The sequence below is a fragment of the Athene noctua genome, chromosome 7 (genome assembly GCF_965140245.1).
Source record: "Athene noctua chromosome 7, bAthNoc1.hap1.1, whole genome shotgun sequence".
Taxonomy (NCBI): domain Eukaryota; kingdom Metazoa; phylum Chordata; class Aves; order Strigiformes; family Strigidae; genus Athene; species Athene noctua.
Genome location: NC_134043.1, coordinates 33,663,031 through 33,679,601, shown reverse-complemented (window position 1 = coordinate 33,679,601; position 16,571 = coordinate 33,663,031).

Below are 16,571 nucleotides of genomic sequence, written 5' to 3'. Positions count from 1 at the left end.
AGCCCCAATACGTGTATTGTATTCTCATGTGCCTCACTCTCAAATGAGACGCTGCTTTTATTAACGAGATAAGGATGCCACGAGAAATAACTATTTTATTTTGTTATTGTGGTGGCTAAGATCATGGCCTCCTGACTCTGTTTAACTTAATATAAAATGAAACTCAGTATTTTGACATTAGATGAATGAGCAGCTTCTGTTCCGTCTGTGAAGAAGCAAATGCACAAATCTCTTGAATTCCTTGGGTAGCAGCTAAACCAAGCTATGATGGAATGGCAGTCCTGGTGCTTTGTAACGGTGTATACCATGACCTCTGCGTTATTTAAATGTGCTTGCTACAATTCTTCTATTTTTCTAGCAGCTTTTAGGTCTGTAGTGGCAGCTTCTTGAACGACCTTGCTTGCTCTTTGCCTGCCCACGCTGCTGACTGCTGTGCTGTTTGTAGCAAAGCCTGCAAGTCCTAGTGACAGATTTCTAGCACAGATTTCTGATGTACTGGTTTGCCCTTCTGGGTATCTCTCTCTTTCATTCTCTCTGATTCAAAAAGGCTGAGAAGAATATTGAATCCAGGATTTTTACTAACTTCAATTCTGCTAATACTTCACAAAACACAAATGCGGAGTTATTTTTATTATACAACAGTATAGAACATTTTCTCCTTGTAGCTAAGGAGATTTCACATGGTGTTTTGAAATAAAAGGCTTTTCTTAACCTGCCAGAATTTAGTCATTAAACACAGCCAAGGTCATATCCCCAGAATGTAAAAAAGGTACATTTTAATAAAATATGTTCTTACTAGGCGAAGGCAGAAAAAAAAAAAGCAATAGCTTGTTGCTGTAGGAACTTCAGTTCTAATGAAACTGGTGTGTATATTTGTAACAGAATAATGTATAAAATCCTCAGATGTACGTTTTCCATATACACATTTATTTATATGTGCATGTAAAACAAGAGCTTAACATCAGGATTGATTAGGAGCATGCTGTTATCACTAACCTTTGCATTGTGCCCTTTTAGGCAGAGGTATGTTGTAGGGATATATTATATCAGGGTTTTACTCAGAAGTGGAAGAGTGAATTGTCTCTGTTAATACAGGATGAGTTGTGATTTAGCTGAATAGGCACCAGAAAATCTGGAACTTCTCCAAATAACTAGCAGGTATAGCATGAAGGAAAAAGCATGTTAAGCAACAGGACTCAGTCCTCCTTCTTCTCTCAGTACTGACAAAGCAGACTCTAGGCTCTGCTGAGTGGCATGTTTGTAAACTAGAGGGGTTTTTAGTTTTGCTCCTGGAAAGAAAGTTTTGAATCTCTTCCTGTTATGTATAAACCTGAAGTAGGAATTATCCTAAAGTGGCCACTAGATAACAGGCTTAGATTTAACCATGTGTTAAGGCAGGTATTCATGTGTGCACATGTGTCAGTATGCTCTGGCATAGCATAGATAGATCTTCGTGCATATGTGAGTGTGTATAGATATGTATGATGCATTGTACAATCAGCTTGCCGTTCAGAACTAGTTCAAAATAACAAATTAATTTTATTATTTTCCTCACACAAAAAAAAAGACTTCCAAGAATCTGAGAATGTGAGAATGTATCTATGGAATATGATATAGAAAATCAAGTTTTATAGCAAAAATTTTACCTTGGTGGAGGCTTCAAAGACACTTCAGAAACAAATACACAAGAGCACTCTGGATTATAAAACTGTTATCATCCTTACTTCAGTCAGCATTAAATTTTTTATTTTTAAGGCACTTCTTTGAGGAGGAAAAAAAAAAAAAAGATAAGAAACTCAAAGGTCAAATAATTTAATTACTTTTATATGTTTCTCTCTTCAAAGAAAATTTTCTTGCATGTCCTTTTTTTTTGCTTATTTATCTTTTAGCAAAAGAACATGAAGACTCTGTATTGTTATGTAGAATCCTTCATTAGCTGTAGAAGTTCCAGAGCCTGATGCCAAGGAGCTGGAGTTTCATGTAAGAGACTTCTTTTTACATAATGACTTCACTACCTAACAAACCTTGAATCATTTAGCATGGGAAACATTCTCATTTTTCAGATAACAAAAATTCATCTGCAGTATTTTATCCATAGCCATGTAATGAGGCTTGTAGAAACATGACACAAAGAAATAGAACGAATAAATCAAATTGTACAGGAAAAAACCTCAAGGATCTGACAGTAGAAATGACAAACAGCAGGGAGCTCTGCAGCTTTTCTCGTTGTCACTTGAAACCCATTTCTTTCTCTGCTACTTCAGAGAATATTTTAGGACAATCTCCTCTCACAATTGTATCGTCAGGAGAGGCTAGGGACTCTAAGAAAAGATGCTTAGATATCTCGGAAGTTCATTCTGAGAAGTATACTGGGGGAGTTCTGGATGAAGAAAGCTTGGATTCACTCAGGCTTCTGAGGTATTTACTTTATAGGTGATGGTTTTGCACCTTGCAAATTGTTTTATAAATACGGAAATGCTTATAACAGACTTGTGGGATAGATAATCCATCTCTTCAAGCTTGTGAATGCCAGAGGACTCCTCCCTAGGAAGGGAGGGGAGTTACAGTAGCCTGATCAAGTCTGATGGCTGGTACTTGTCTATGGTTTATCTTCAGTGCAGAGAGAGTTTGCCAGGAGACATGCCAATGAGGAAGCATTAGCTTTTGTTTCCAGCAGCTCTCCACAATCGCTGTTTTAATGAGTCTGAGCCAAAATATAAATGGATCTTAACGTCAAGCAATTTCTTCACTCTATCAGAAAGGTTGTGAAAAGTGGGGGGTAGAATGACACTTCCCTATGTTCACGGTGTACAACAGAGTTGTTCAACTGTGTTTTAAGGGAGATGGCTAGGATGAAAATCAGAAGAAAATGACCCAGAGCTGGTTGGACCAAGCTTCTCACCCCTTACCCCACGCAGGGTGGTCTTTCCCCCCAGGGGAAGGGGGCTGGCAGGTCGCTGGAGCTGGGGTTGCCCGGGCTGGCTGCTCCACAGGTCACTGGCATCAGGGGCATCTGGGAGTATTTTAATCTATAAGCTATTTTTGTAAGAGAGACTATAACAGTTATTTAAAGATATTTGTATGTGGAAAAATGAGACTATTCCATTACTATTCCAGGCATTTTGCTGTTTGGGCTATAATCCATTTTAGATAGTTGCATGGTGACAATTATCATTTATGGTTTAATATTAAGTATTGCCACTTAAAGCTTTGTTTTCAGCAGCATTTAACTTTATATGTGAGGTCAAATTCAATCAGGGGATACAAGAAAATTTGCCTTCTGTTAAAGCCAGTAGAAACAAAGAAAATCAACCAAAGGCTCGAGTTCTGCATGTCAATAGAGATGTCTTGCTTTCCGTGGGGATTTTAGCTTAATTCATGCCACTAGAAAAACATATTCAGGTTTTTTTGTTTTCTGGTTTGTATGTTTAAATAAAATAAAGTTGGATATACAATTGTATTTATACTAGAATATACAATTTTTCACAAGTTAACCTTTTGGTCATATTTCCTTTAGTCCTTTTGCTTTTAAGTGGGCTCTGAAGCAGCATTATGTGGTTTTATGCACATACCACATCTGTATTTTAATGTGTTCATATTCTGAGCAGTAAAACCTACATTTCATATCCGTGGTGCTGCAGTTTAGTCATGAATTCTAAACTTGAAAAAAAAAACCACATTACTTTCTATTAGGTTTTAGTTAATAAAAAGTGAAAATTGAAAGTTGCTGCTGCAGTTGTGACAATTATTGGAAACTGCTTTATACATGCAGCAAGATTTCTTCTGGAAAAATTGAAAATTGAAAATGGAGCACTTTTTTTTTTTTTCTAAGGGATGAACTCTAAAAAAAAGAACAAATGCTTCAAGTGAATAGTCAACTCTCCTACATTATAGATATGTGTAACCTATTCTATTTTAAAACTATTTAACACTGAACTTTTGCACCACAAATAATGAGAAATCATGACTGGAAAACGAGGCCAAAATTTCTGCCAGTAGTTTGATACATCTCTATTAGAGTATTTTTCCTGGAGTCAACACAGAATTGTATGAGATATTTCATATAGTGCCTGGAAGCCAAGCTAGTCAATGGGAATACAGAAACCTAGTTAAAGATGGAAGACTATTTTGTGTGTGTTCAGCTGATTGTATACTGAGATTAGGTTTTTGTATTTCTTAATTGGAAAGTGGGTTGTTGTTTGGTTGTTGGGTTTTTCCATTGTTTTGTTTTCATTCAAGTAATGCTGGTTCAACATGTCAGACTATGTGTGTTTACTTCTGTCTTAAAAAACCCTGCATCTTTATGCTTTTCAGCCTTTATTTCTTTTGTTCAACAGAAACACATGGATTGTCCGTACCTGGTGTGTACACAGCAACTTTCTTTTTCTTTCTCCTTCCTTCTTCTAAACCACCTCATCCCACACTGTTCTCACTCCTTTTTTTCCATTTACAGTTTTCAATTCAGTTTAAATCAAAGTGCCCTGAAGTAGTGGAACAGTTTCTCTGGGTAGCATTGCCAGACACAAGTGAAAGGGAAATCTGTGATCATGACTACTTTGTGACTTGCTAATATTAAAGACTTCAGGATTTTAGATTAAAAAAACCCTCCAAACTATTCAGAATTAAAAAACAAACAAACAAACAAACAAACAAACCAGGCTTTAAAGCTCAACACGAATATGTACATATTCTTAATGTAGCTGAAGCAGAAACTACCACTTATCTTTTTTTTTTTTTTTCTTTTTTGCTAGTAATGAATTAATAATGTTATAGAGGAGCACCTGATGTTCTTTTTTGAATTAGCTTGGACATTGAGAAGTTCCAAAATGTGTCTCAAATGTTCCTCCTATAAAGCAGCTTAATAAGATGTCATAATAAACATGCAAAATTAGATTTATTGTATCAAGAGGCAAAATAACCTCATTACAGAGAAAGCTCCAACAAACTGAAGCTTACCTAATATGTAATCCACTAGTTTAATTTGTAAACCTGATTATTGCTCTTAACAGAGCTCATTAGTACTTTGGAGTCCTATAAGACATTTGAATGATACTTGTTATAATTAATATTTAGTCTTTAATACTGTTCAGAGTTTCCCAGACTTCCAAAATGGTTCTCATAATTGCTTTCTTAAAATTTGCCAGCTGTGCAAACTTCATTGCTACAAGGATACAGAGGGGCTTCACAGATGCAACATGGCATTGCTCTAATTAATTAACCATTTGTATTCTCCCATAGCAGCAGATTTAATACTCTTTCTGAATAACATTACTTCCTTTCATCCACAGATAAGTATTATTCCTGTGTCCATAATTCTGTCATCTATTGATTCTATGAACATGGACTGTCTTCAGGGAATGACATTGGAGAATAAATTCTGATTGTTGCATGTAAAAAATCTACAGAAAGCACAGTCCAAAATGTTAAGCAATAGGGAAAGGAACTTAGCAAGAGTGTATTTTATTCAGATTAGCAGTTCAGGTATGATTTGCATCAGTGGTATGCATACACTTGAGTTTTAAAATTCCAGAATGCACTATAACTATGAGTACTTGTGGTACGCTCAGCATGAAAGTCTGAGCTTAAAAGAGTTGCCAGATCTTAACTACCATCTCTGCTTTCTTGCTTAGAAACAGGGAACAAACTTCCAGTAGTGAGTCTGCTGCTCTGCTTCTGCAGCTTCAAAGTGTTGTGGGGTTTGTTGTGGCTCCCTGAATTTCTGCTTACTCTGCTCATGTAGAACTGCACATCGGCAGACCATTACGTCTTTGGCTACACTGTCTTCCAGGCTGGGGTGATCATGCTCTCCAGCTGCTGAGCCTTACTGCCTCTGGATTTGATGGATGAATATGGGACAGCAGTGCTTCCCTGCAGCATGTTTCATGACATCATCAGAATAATTGATAAATACTATGTCTCAGCAATGCGTAAATGATTTAAGAAGGGTCGGTTACTTGATGCTAGTTGCAGTTGATGCCCTTGTGATACTTGAAAAAGCTCATGTGGAAAGTGCCGCGTAAGCCATGGAATTGCCTCCTCCAAGACAAGATGGAGTAAAATATGAGGGGGTGCCTTGGTTCCTGCCATAACAATGGATGTGGTAATACATCTGCTGATTGTGTGTATTTTAGATGTGTATTCAGAAACTGGTCTCAGTCATAAACATGGGATTTCCCTACTGGCACAATGAAGAAGCATAGAAAGTCTTTTTCACAACTAGATGACTTAGAGACAGAACTTCTACCCAAGGTCGTGTGAAATTAAGAGTTAAAAATAGCTGCCAAATCCTTACTATTCCAGAGGGGTTCTCATCCTGTAGATCCAGCATTAGGAATTAAACACCATGGCATTATCTTTTGTTGCTGCACAATGTACATTAAAAATGGACATAATTTAAAAGAAAGTGACACTTAACAGATACAATTTGTAATTTATACAACAGTTGCCAAAGTGTATTTTCATATTTCACAGTTAAATGTTTTACTTGTGCACCAACATAAGCCCACAAGGCTCACCTCACGATTCAGGTATTGTGGGGATTTCTCTGAAACCTCCAAGTCTTCTGAGGTTCGATCTTCACTGGTTTTTTATAGCAGCAGATTAAACAAATCTTTCTGCAGGGCTTGAAATAACCACAACTGATTAGAAAGTGCTTGTAAATTCTAAATGTTGTTAGATCTTTACAGTAGTTTAGTCTAAATTAGAACTAACTCAATGGTTTCCTTTGGCACCTGACAGAAACACTTTATTTTGAGGTTCAATGTGAGACCTTAGCTATGTTTTTGCTTGCTGCCTTGGTTTTCTTTTGCTTGGATAGAGACATTTTGAAAGAGAAATGCAGCAGTCAACATCAGCTCTGCTTAGCAGGGAACTGAACTTGGAGATTACTCTTGTTCAGGCTGTCTTATAAGTGATCCTGTAGAATATATAGATACCTGTTATTCCGTTAAGTAAATTCTCATGAAGATATGTCTTCTATTTTCATTATGGTGTACAGAAAGTCTGATAGGAGCAGGAATGTACCCTAGTTATTTTGTATGATTTTATATATAGATTTTCATAAGGTCTGCATCAAACAAGCCACAGGAGGTCAAATACTATGTCGGTGAAAATCAGTGTACTTGAATTGATAAGATGAGTAGTAACATTTTTCCATAGCATACGAAAAGGATGCTATCAGTGCAGCACTGCCATTATACCTGCTTGAGTGCTCACTGTGGCTGTGTCTTTTTTCCTCTCTCTTATTCCCAAGATGATAGAAGCAGCCACATTCAAAAACTCTTATCTCCAGTCTGCAGATGGAGAAGAGAAACATGCAGTATGCTACGGGTGAAATTTTCAGCAGAGATTGTTCAGTTACTTAGGTGCCTAACTCCTATTTTCAGAAGTGATACAGGGCCTTTTTAAAGCAGCTGTTCTGTTCACAAGAAACTAATCTACTTAGTTACTGCAGGAAACATGCAGCTTTATATTAATCATATAACAAAGAGGATGAAGGGAAAAGTTCCACAGAATAGACAGCAAAAAAGGGACAGGGAAGAATATAGCTCTGTCCCTTATCTCTTTGGGCAACTGGCTGACTCTGTGTTGACCTCTTTCTTATTCTTAGTTTTTGAATAAAAAGATATCTTTTAAAGCTACAAGGACATCTTTTTTTCTTATCTCAGATGGGAAGAGTTGCTCCCTCTTACTTTACCTTTTACTCTCTCAGTCCCTCAGTTGTACATAATCTCATGGGGTCTGGTGTTCCCAGAAGGAGGAAATCCTCCTGGCCTGCCTTCCTTCAGAAAATCACTAGGAAAACAAAGGACTCTTGCACTCCATGTCACTTCATACTTAAACCCTGTCCTGATGTTTTCTTAGAGTTCAAGCTCTTTGAATAACAAAGATCCGGTTTGCTCCAGAATTACACATGGTCTATGGGAGGGCAGATAGCTCATGAAACATCTGATATATGTCAGGTCCTTTTGGCTTAAGGCTTTCCAGTCATATACACAAACTGATTTTGAAAAGCTTGTTTCACAGTTCTCTTACTGTAAGGGAAAGAATGTTGTTTTCTCATATTCAGCCTGATCGGAATGGCAGGAGCGATTCACCAAAGCAATTAACAAGAGCAATTCACAACCACCCTAAATTCCTGGCCTAGGGTGAGAAGACAGGTAGTCTTTTTGTCAACTGTTATGACCAGTACTTAGAAATGGCTTTAGATGGATGCAGATACCGCGAGACTTGGGGAACCTGAATTTCGAACTTTTTCTGTCTTAGTACACTTGGTGATGAGCTCATACATATTAACCTCTCCACCCTGGAGAAAGCCAAGGTTCATTTCCGTGGACATGTGACGTATGAACGCATACATGAAGGGGCGTGTTGGTAGGCAGTTCGGGAAGTCTGTACACCCTGTAGTACTCAGCCAGTGAGGAATCAGAGGAAGGAACTCGCGGCCGGGAGAAAGGGATATAAACCATTGCACGATGGCTGTTAGGTGCCTCCACCTGGTGGGGCGCCTGGTCTTGCAAGAACGTAATAAAGAGTGCTCCACACTGCATCCTGTCTGAGCTGTTGGTAATTGGTAACTGAGCATTTCTCACACTTACCATCCTGGCTTAGATTCAATCTGAATGAGTTCTTGTCTTCCCTTCCATCCAAAACTGGTGAAGGTTTGCTCTTGTCAGAGCTGATGGAATTAGACCGCATCTAAAAAGAAATTGGTTTATCCAAGCTGCTTTTAATCATTCTTCACCTCACTCTTAAAAAAAAAAAAAATCTAGGATCTGGACCTTGTGATGGAATTGGGGATGCTTGATAATATTTTGTTATATTCTTGTTTCATGGGAGCTTTAAAATCTGGAGCAGTGCTTGTGAGTGGACCTCCAGAGGAGCCTGTTTAAGACAGGTTTGTCTGAACTCTCTGTTAGAGGTTCTTTCTGTGTCTTTCTAACCCTTTTGACCATGCAGCTGCTGTAAGAATATCTTCCATTAATACAGACATACGGAGTCTGCCTTATGGCAGAATTCAGGCATTCATGAGCAAGAATGGTCACCAGCTTTATAAGATTTTTCTACCATATATAACAACACTCATAGCTCTTTGCTGCTTTTTCCAGGTCTGCTCTGTATATTTATCAACTACGGATTTCACACAAAAAAATGCCAGGTAGTTTAAGTGCAGATAGCTCATCTTGTTTTGTAAATGAAAGATTACTTCTGTGCCCCACAGCCTCTATTCATTTTATCACCCCGTATCTGTACTCCTGACCTTGCCCTAGCAGCAAACACTACATGTTGCTGCCTTTGAGAAACGTTAGGATCCTGACTAGCTCCAACAGAGGAAATGTTTACAGGTTATGTAAAATTAGTTAAGATTAGTGAATAATACGATCTCTCTAAGATGAGCACAGAACTAGACTGGTTTAGGGTAATAGAGTGAATCTGTATTGACACAGTTCTGCCCACTCTTATTATGACATAATCATTTGAGTTTCAGGAAAAAGCTGAGTACTGTGCACAGCCAGCTGCTTTGGCTGACTTCACAGCTGAGTCTTTCCAGTCATATAAGACACATCAAGCTGGTAAAAGGGATTTCACACAAGTCTAAAAATTATTGGTTTGTGGTTTTTTGGTTTAGTTTTGTTACATCTAGGAAAAGGACTAGATAGAGAGATGAAAACATACCCAACTAACTATTTTTTGCTGGTTTTTACTTTATACTACAAAACTGTCCCAGCTATATAGGATCAACAAGATTCATTCTTTGCCCAGATTTGGATATGCCAAACTGTGTTCGACAAGACTGAAATTCATTCAGATGTCATGAGCTTTCCTTTCATAGAAACAATTTTTATCTATTCTTTGGTTCTGTAGCCTAAGTCTATGCTTTAGTCTCAAAGGAACACCCACTTTTTTTGACACTGAGTCCTAGCTGCCTTCAGTTTTTGCACTACCTTCTCTAATGATGGCAGATATTCAACATCACTTCTGATTGAGATCAGAGTATTGTCAGTCCTCACTTCAACAGGTTGGATAGGCATATTTTCCATGGCTGTATGAAAAACCCCAGATGCTAACGATATTCTATACATAAGTGTTGTGATAACACAGTACTTTCCTTACAGTACTATATTTTCCTCAGTGCTTCTCTAACTGCACTTGCTTGTAGTATAAAAATTGCACAGGTAAAACAAAGTTGTATTTTTCTGGCCTGTTTACCTCAATCAGGTTTTTTTTCACTGAGGTAATAAATAATTCTGATTTCAGGTCGTTTAGCTAGACCTCATTCTACATATAACTCCTGACCTTCATACTATGCCCTCAACTCTTTAGAAGAGCTGAATATACATTCAGCAATTCTAGAATGTACTGTGAAGTACTTTGTTAGGGCCTAAGATAAAATTTCTTACTGATTTTATTTCTCATAATAATTTTGCTTAATAGCACAATATTTTTGGTTTTGGTGTGTGAGTTATACAAGAACGAAGACAGGACCTACTCAGTGAGTCATTACTATGTTTACAAATGCTTCCTGCTTCATCTGCATATTGCTTCCTGCTTCTCGCCTAATCACCAAATAGCAGAAGCTCTTGTACCTGTATCCTCTGCTACAGGCAAGAGCCTACCTTATATACCCCTTTAACATCTGGTATGTATCAACTCCTCTGTGTGTTTCAGCTTTGAAGGATAAAATGCTCCGGGTTTTTTGTTTGGTTTTTTTTTTTCACCTCTAGACCCTTGAGTTCATACCTTTCAGCTAGAAATATTCTTTGATGTGTATTTAGCATTTCCTGGCTAAATGCCCTTGCTTAAGGCATTTAGTTATTTTTGATGCTTAGACATTTTAATTTAAATAACTGATTAGATGTTAACTCTCCTGTGACAGAAACACACATTAGGAGCCAGAGCCCATTCTATTACGCTTTTGCATTTTCATTTCTTTGAGCTGTTCTTGCTGTGTGGGTGCAAATCTCAAGTTATTCAGTTCTTACAGTCTTGCTGTTAATCATTCTGCTTTAAGCCCTCTGTAGCACTTCTAATTTTGTTTACAGATGCAAAGAGGTGCCTGAGCTCTTAACTTCTGCTGCATAAGAGCCTAAGGAAGTCTTAAAACTCAAAAGATGTACCTGTGCCTTTAAAAATCTGACCACAAGTGCCTGTGGCCCAGTGAACAGCATCCCTATACTTCTGAAAAATGTGACAGTATATACATTCCATGGCAATAAAACATTGGCACTTTACCTAGGAACATTTGGAGATGACAGAAGAAACATACCTTTAGTGCTGGTACTGAAATACTTGTGATTGTCTGTCAGAAGGCCATAATCACCCTGGTTAACTTCAGGGCATTTGTAAAGAATAATAGGTACTTCTAGAGATGACTGAACCCTCTTAGCATCTCTGTTACCTTCTGAAAGTTGCCCCTGTACATTGACAATGCTCCTGAATTCTGAAATAACAGTCATGCTTAGACTTAGCTGGGATAAAGTCAGACCTAACAGATTTATCCAATTTTGAAAATCCAAATATGATGTTTAGAGATTAACTTGGAGTGAAAGAAATCCCCATTCAGGAATGTGTTTGCCACCATATGTAAATATTAGGCTTTTGCATGATAAAACCCAAATCTGGAGTAGATTTTCTAGTGCCTCTTGTTAAAAAGTTATTACACAGTACTCCAGCAGTAAGTAATGCAGTTTCCTGTTTTGTGTTTTTTTTTTTTTTTTCCCTAAATATAAGTAACTGCAAGTAAGATTGAGATCATAAAGCCTTCGTAGTTCTACAGCATATCGTGCTTTCTTTGCTTTGCTAATTCAGGCAAAATGGAGTCTGAACTGGGCCTACAAGCCATAGGATTGTGTAACATTTTCATATGGATGCAATTTTCAAGCCTAACGGATAAAAATTAAAAACAATAACAAGCTTCTTTGTGCTCTTGGAGTAACTCACTGCTGAACAATTTTAGGAAGTTTGGATTGTCTATTCATTGCAAATAGCATCTGTGCTCAATTACATTCCGCCCATTAGGAGGTAGGGCTTTCAGAAGTAATAAAAGCATCTTAAGGGATGGTTTGCACTAGAGAGCTAATGATTTCTGAAAGGGACAGACAATTGGGTTGATTCTACAGGTACTGCAGAAGGCAAAATGTTCCAGATGAAATGGAAATTATTTCATGAATCATCTCAGGATTTCACAGAAAGAAGGGGAGTATTATTACCAATTATTCTCTATAAAATGAGTTTAGCAACACACCATCATCTAAAAAGAAAAAGTGAAAGGTTGCTAAATTGGATATTTAAATTTTGCTAATTAGAATGAAGTGATCTGATGAGTGTTGAATCACTGCTTGGAAGTTTTTAAACAAAGCTTACCATTCATTCTTTTTCTTGCACTGACAGATGAAGTTTCTTGTTTGAACAAGGCTTCATGACTTTTGATAAAGCCTGCTGAAAATAGCATTCTTCTGCCTAAACTGTATATTCTGTTATAACATGTTGCGTTAACAGTCATGGGATGATAATCTGGGATGCTTCACAATCCTCTTGCTCTTTTGAGGGGCAGAGGGGTTTTTGTTTGAAACGTGATATGTGACATAACATTGCGATGTCATGTTATCCAACAAGGAATTTAAAAGCTTCCAGAAAAAAACCCAAACATGCTATCTATTTAATATTTTGTTTGCTTAATGCTGTCTTGATAAAATATATGGTACATGTCTACACCTAATCCATGTACCATGCTACAATCAGGCAAATATCTTACCAGATATGATTTAACTCTTATTTGTCAATGATAACTACCTCAAAGGTATTGCAGTCCTTGATTGCAGAGATAGGTACCCCCGAGGATGTTCAGTGACAATGCATTTGCATTTTGGGATGCTACCGAGGAAAATCATAGCTCTTGTTTCCCTCTCATTTGTGCCAGACAAACTGATGTCCTTTGTAGTGAAAGGGCTCAAACAAATGAATTTCTGATTAAGACTAAACTGTGACGCATGAAAGTTTTGCTTCTGTTTGTTTCCCAAAGACTCCTCAACTGTTTTCCCTAGGCTGTTTTGTCTAGATAAAAGTAAAACTATCCCGGTGTAACTCACTGATAGCAGACTCCAAGCCCTCAATGGGCACTTGGGCAAACTAAGATGAGGGGAACTCGAACAAAAGGACATAACGATACTCTCTAGGGAGGATGATCTCGCGAATTTAGGAAGAAGAGACCTGGGCTTTACTTCCCAGTGCATGTTCTGGAAAGAAGGTCAACTAACGAACACCGTGAAGAAGACCACTTACTTCTTCCCTCAACCACCGAAGACCCTCACTCTTTTTACTATGCATGTTCAGACTATGTAAATGAGACACCCCTTTCCAGGAAGTCTAATGAATGTGTATGATTTGTGTGTATGTAAACAGATATTCCTTGCTAGTTCTGGGGAGCCCTTATGGTGGAGAAACCCCAGGGTGACCTCAGCGCTGCTAGTAAGGAATACCTGCTTGACCGTTATATTGGATTCTGACTGTTGAGTCAATTTCTTTGTTTCAGTAGAGGTGTGTTGTACATATGGCTACAACAGAAGTCATTAATGCACAGTTTGGACAATAACATTACAGATAGACTCCATTCTTAGCAGTTAATATTTTCACTTCGAATTATAATCTTTTGAATAACGTCAAAAAAAAAAAAAGATGCTCTGTTTCAGCAATCCACACTGAATTTTGCTTCCTAAAAATAGGGTGTTGGTATGTTAAATTAGCCTATCCAATGTAGCAGACTAGACAAGCATAAAACTAATGTTCCCTGAGTGGGAAGTAGGTGGATTTCTCCTGCCTTCAGCAGTATCACTGCTTGTCCCTTCCTACTGGCTGCTTTTCTTAACGCATAATTTGCACTCTCCAGATAATAATAGCAAGTGTGATGGGCTGCTTAAACTCTTGGCCTCACTTCCCCACTTATCAAGATTTGTGGAGAGCTGGACTGAAGACTGAAAAGAGCATCTGATTATAACTAAAAGACCACTATGATGCTATGTATGCAATTTAAAAAAACATATATGCTCAATTTTATGTGTGCTGCCTATGTTTGTTCATACATAACTGTAGAAGACTATAAGAAGCTAGAGGTGAGGAGAAGTTTTCCTGCAAGGTGAACAGAATTGCAAGGCACAAGCGTGGAAATGGATTTCAGGATTTTTGGAGCAGACTCTGTGTGTGGATGTAGGCAAATGTACTTGGATTATGTATTATTTATTTAATATTTGTGTGTCTCATTGTTTTTTAACAATGAGGAAAGAAAATACTGAGAGTAATTATTAATTTATTGGAAATACAACATAAACAGTCCAAAAAGTGCTTTGGTTACTAGTCAAAAGGACAAATTGGAAGGAAGCAATTAGGTGAGTAATCAGATTATGATATTTTGTGTTTCATGCAAGAGTACATTGGAAATGTCATTAATTTAGCATCAAGCATTCACAGATAGCGTTAATTCTTATTTCATCAGCAGGCACTGAATGATAAAACCATCAATGATCTAAACTTAGAAGTGAAAGAGAAGATTTAAAAGTTTTAGAAAACCAATTAGATATTACTTGAGACAGAAAAAACATAATCCATTGACTGAATTTGAATAAAACCTAATAATTCTGTCCATTTAATCTGAGAGCTGATCTAGTGTTTTCCATTACTAGTCTGAAAACTTTTACATAACATAGGAATCCTTAAAGTTTCTCTACTTTATGTTTTCTTTTTGGTTGTTCATGGGTGTTTTGTTTTTAAGAAATTTCATAGATGGTCAGTTAATAGTCCTTCTGAAGGCAGAATTTAATTTGAAATTTTTTGAGATGTCAATGAAATGGAAAACCACTAGTGTATTTGTACTGGTTTGTTTAGGAAATTCCCTTATTTTCCTTCATTTTCTACTTCCTTTCACTCCCCCATTTCACTCTCAGACAAAAAAAAAAAAAAAAAAAAAAAAAGAAAAAAGATAAACATTTTGTTAATATATTTTTAAATTGCCTGGAGTGCCTTGTTATCCACTGCCTGGGCAGCACGGTCATTCCATGTACTTTACACATATAAGCATTATATATACTTGATTGTGTCATTTGTACTATTTCATACCCTCTGAAGTGGCAGACCTTTAAGTTCGTTTGGGAGTTCTTAGCACAGATGTCCTACAAATAATACATAATAGAAAAAATCAGAGTGAAATCATTAGTTTCCACTTTGGCATACCATCCTATGTATACCACATTTAACAAATGAACTGGCACCCACTGAAGTTTTCTTACATCCATTGGTAGATTTAGCAAGGCAAGATAATAATTGCTTTTCTTCCCATCTCTGAAATAAAAGATGTCTATTTTTTTACTGAAATATGAAATCAGGGATGCAAAATGAATGAGTTCTGTTTAAAAAAAAAAAATAGAAAAAGGTTGGAGCTGGCTCCCTGACACATTGTCTGGTCAACAATAATTTTTACAGTGAAATTCCTACATCTTCACAACAGTTGCATCATCCCAGCACATCCTACAACTTCTCTCTCTTGAAATAGAAAATTATATATCAAAAGTCAACCACAGTGAGACTGATTTCTGCAAATCAGTCAGCAGCACAGTTTCTAATATGTGCTAATGAACTGTGTATAATGAAAAGCCGTTTGGTTAAAGATTTGTTAGAATATTGTTTTGAGAGTGGAAGAGTTAACAGCAGATAAAAAGTGTAAAATAAGTAATGTCTTCACAGTGGGGTAGCATCTGTCTTAAAAAGTAATGTTGCTGGCCCCTGTGCCACTGTTTGGAAACAGACCTACATCCTTATGAAGTCCTGTGCTGTGGGTGGCAACCTTTCATTCTTTGCTTTCCATTTTCACCATGGTGTGGGGCTCATCCAGAGCTCTTGTGTTAGTAGGCACCATGAAATATAACATCATGGTATGAACTTCCTTGAAGATATGGAGAATGACTGGATGCTTCCTATGGAAACAGGTGTGTTTTTTAAACAACTATTTAAAGAGTGGTAAATCATAGCTGGAAACACTAAAATTTCAGATGTCCTAAAGAAATTTAGCAGAGGACATTATTTTAGTAGGACACCCCTATTCTGTGCTCATGGATGATCTGTCTGATCTTGTTCATTGTATTTAATTAGAGCTAATTACCATTGCTTCTTATTTTCAGTTCACAAGTCACTTCAGCACTGTACCTATACTTCACTAACAACAAAAAAATAAAATCACTGAAAAATATTTTCATTGAAAAGTAATAGGCTAAATCCTTGGATCTTCACTGTCTTTGTCAAGCAAATCATACTGAAATATTACCTTCTCACCCTTCCCTCTATTTGCAAGAGTGTAGGAGAGTGTTCATCGTGTACTCCCACTTTTATTGCCCCTATAAATTTCTGGCAAAACCTCCAACTCCTCACTTCATGCTTCCTGATGTTACAGCTTGCAGAAAGAAGTCCCAGACAGCGCTACCCAAATGCTTAGGAGTAAATATCCCACAGGTAACTCACCCATTTATTTTTCAAAACTAGGATGTTAAAGGTGCATGTTAATAATTTCACAATTTAGAACCAAACTT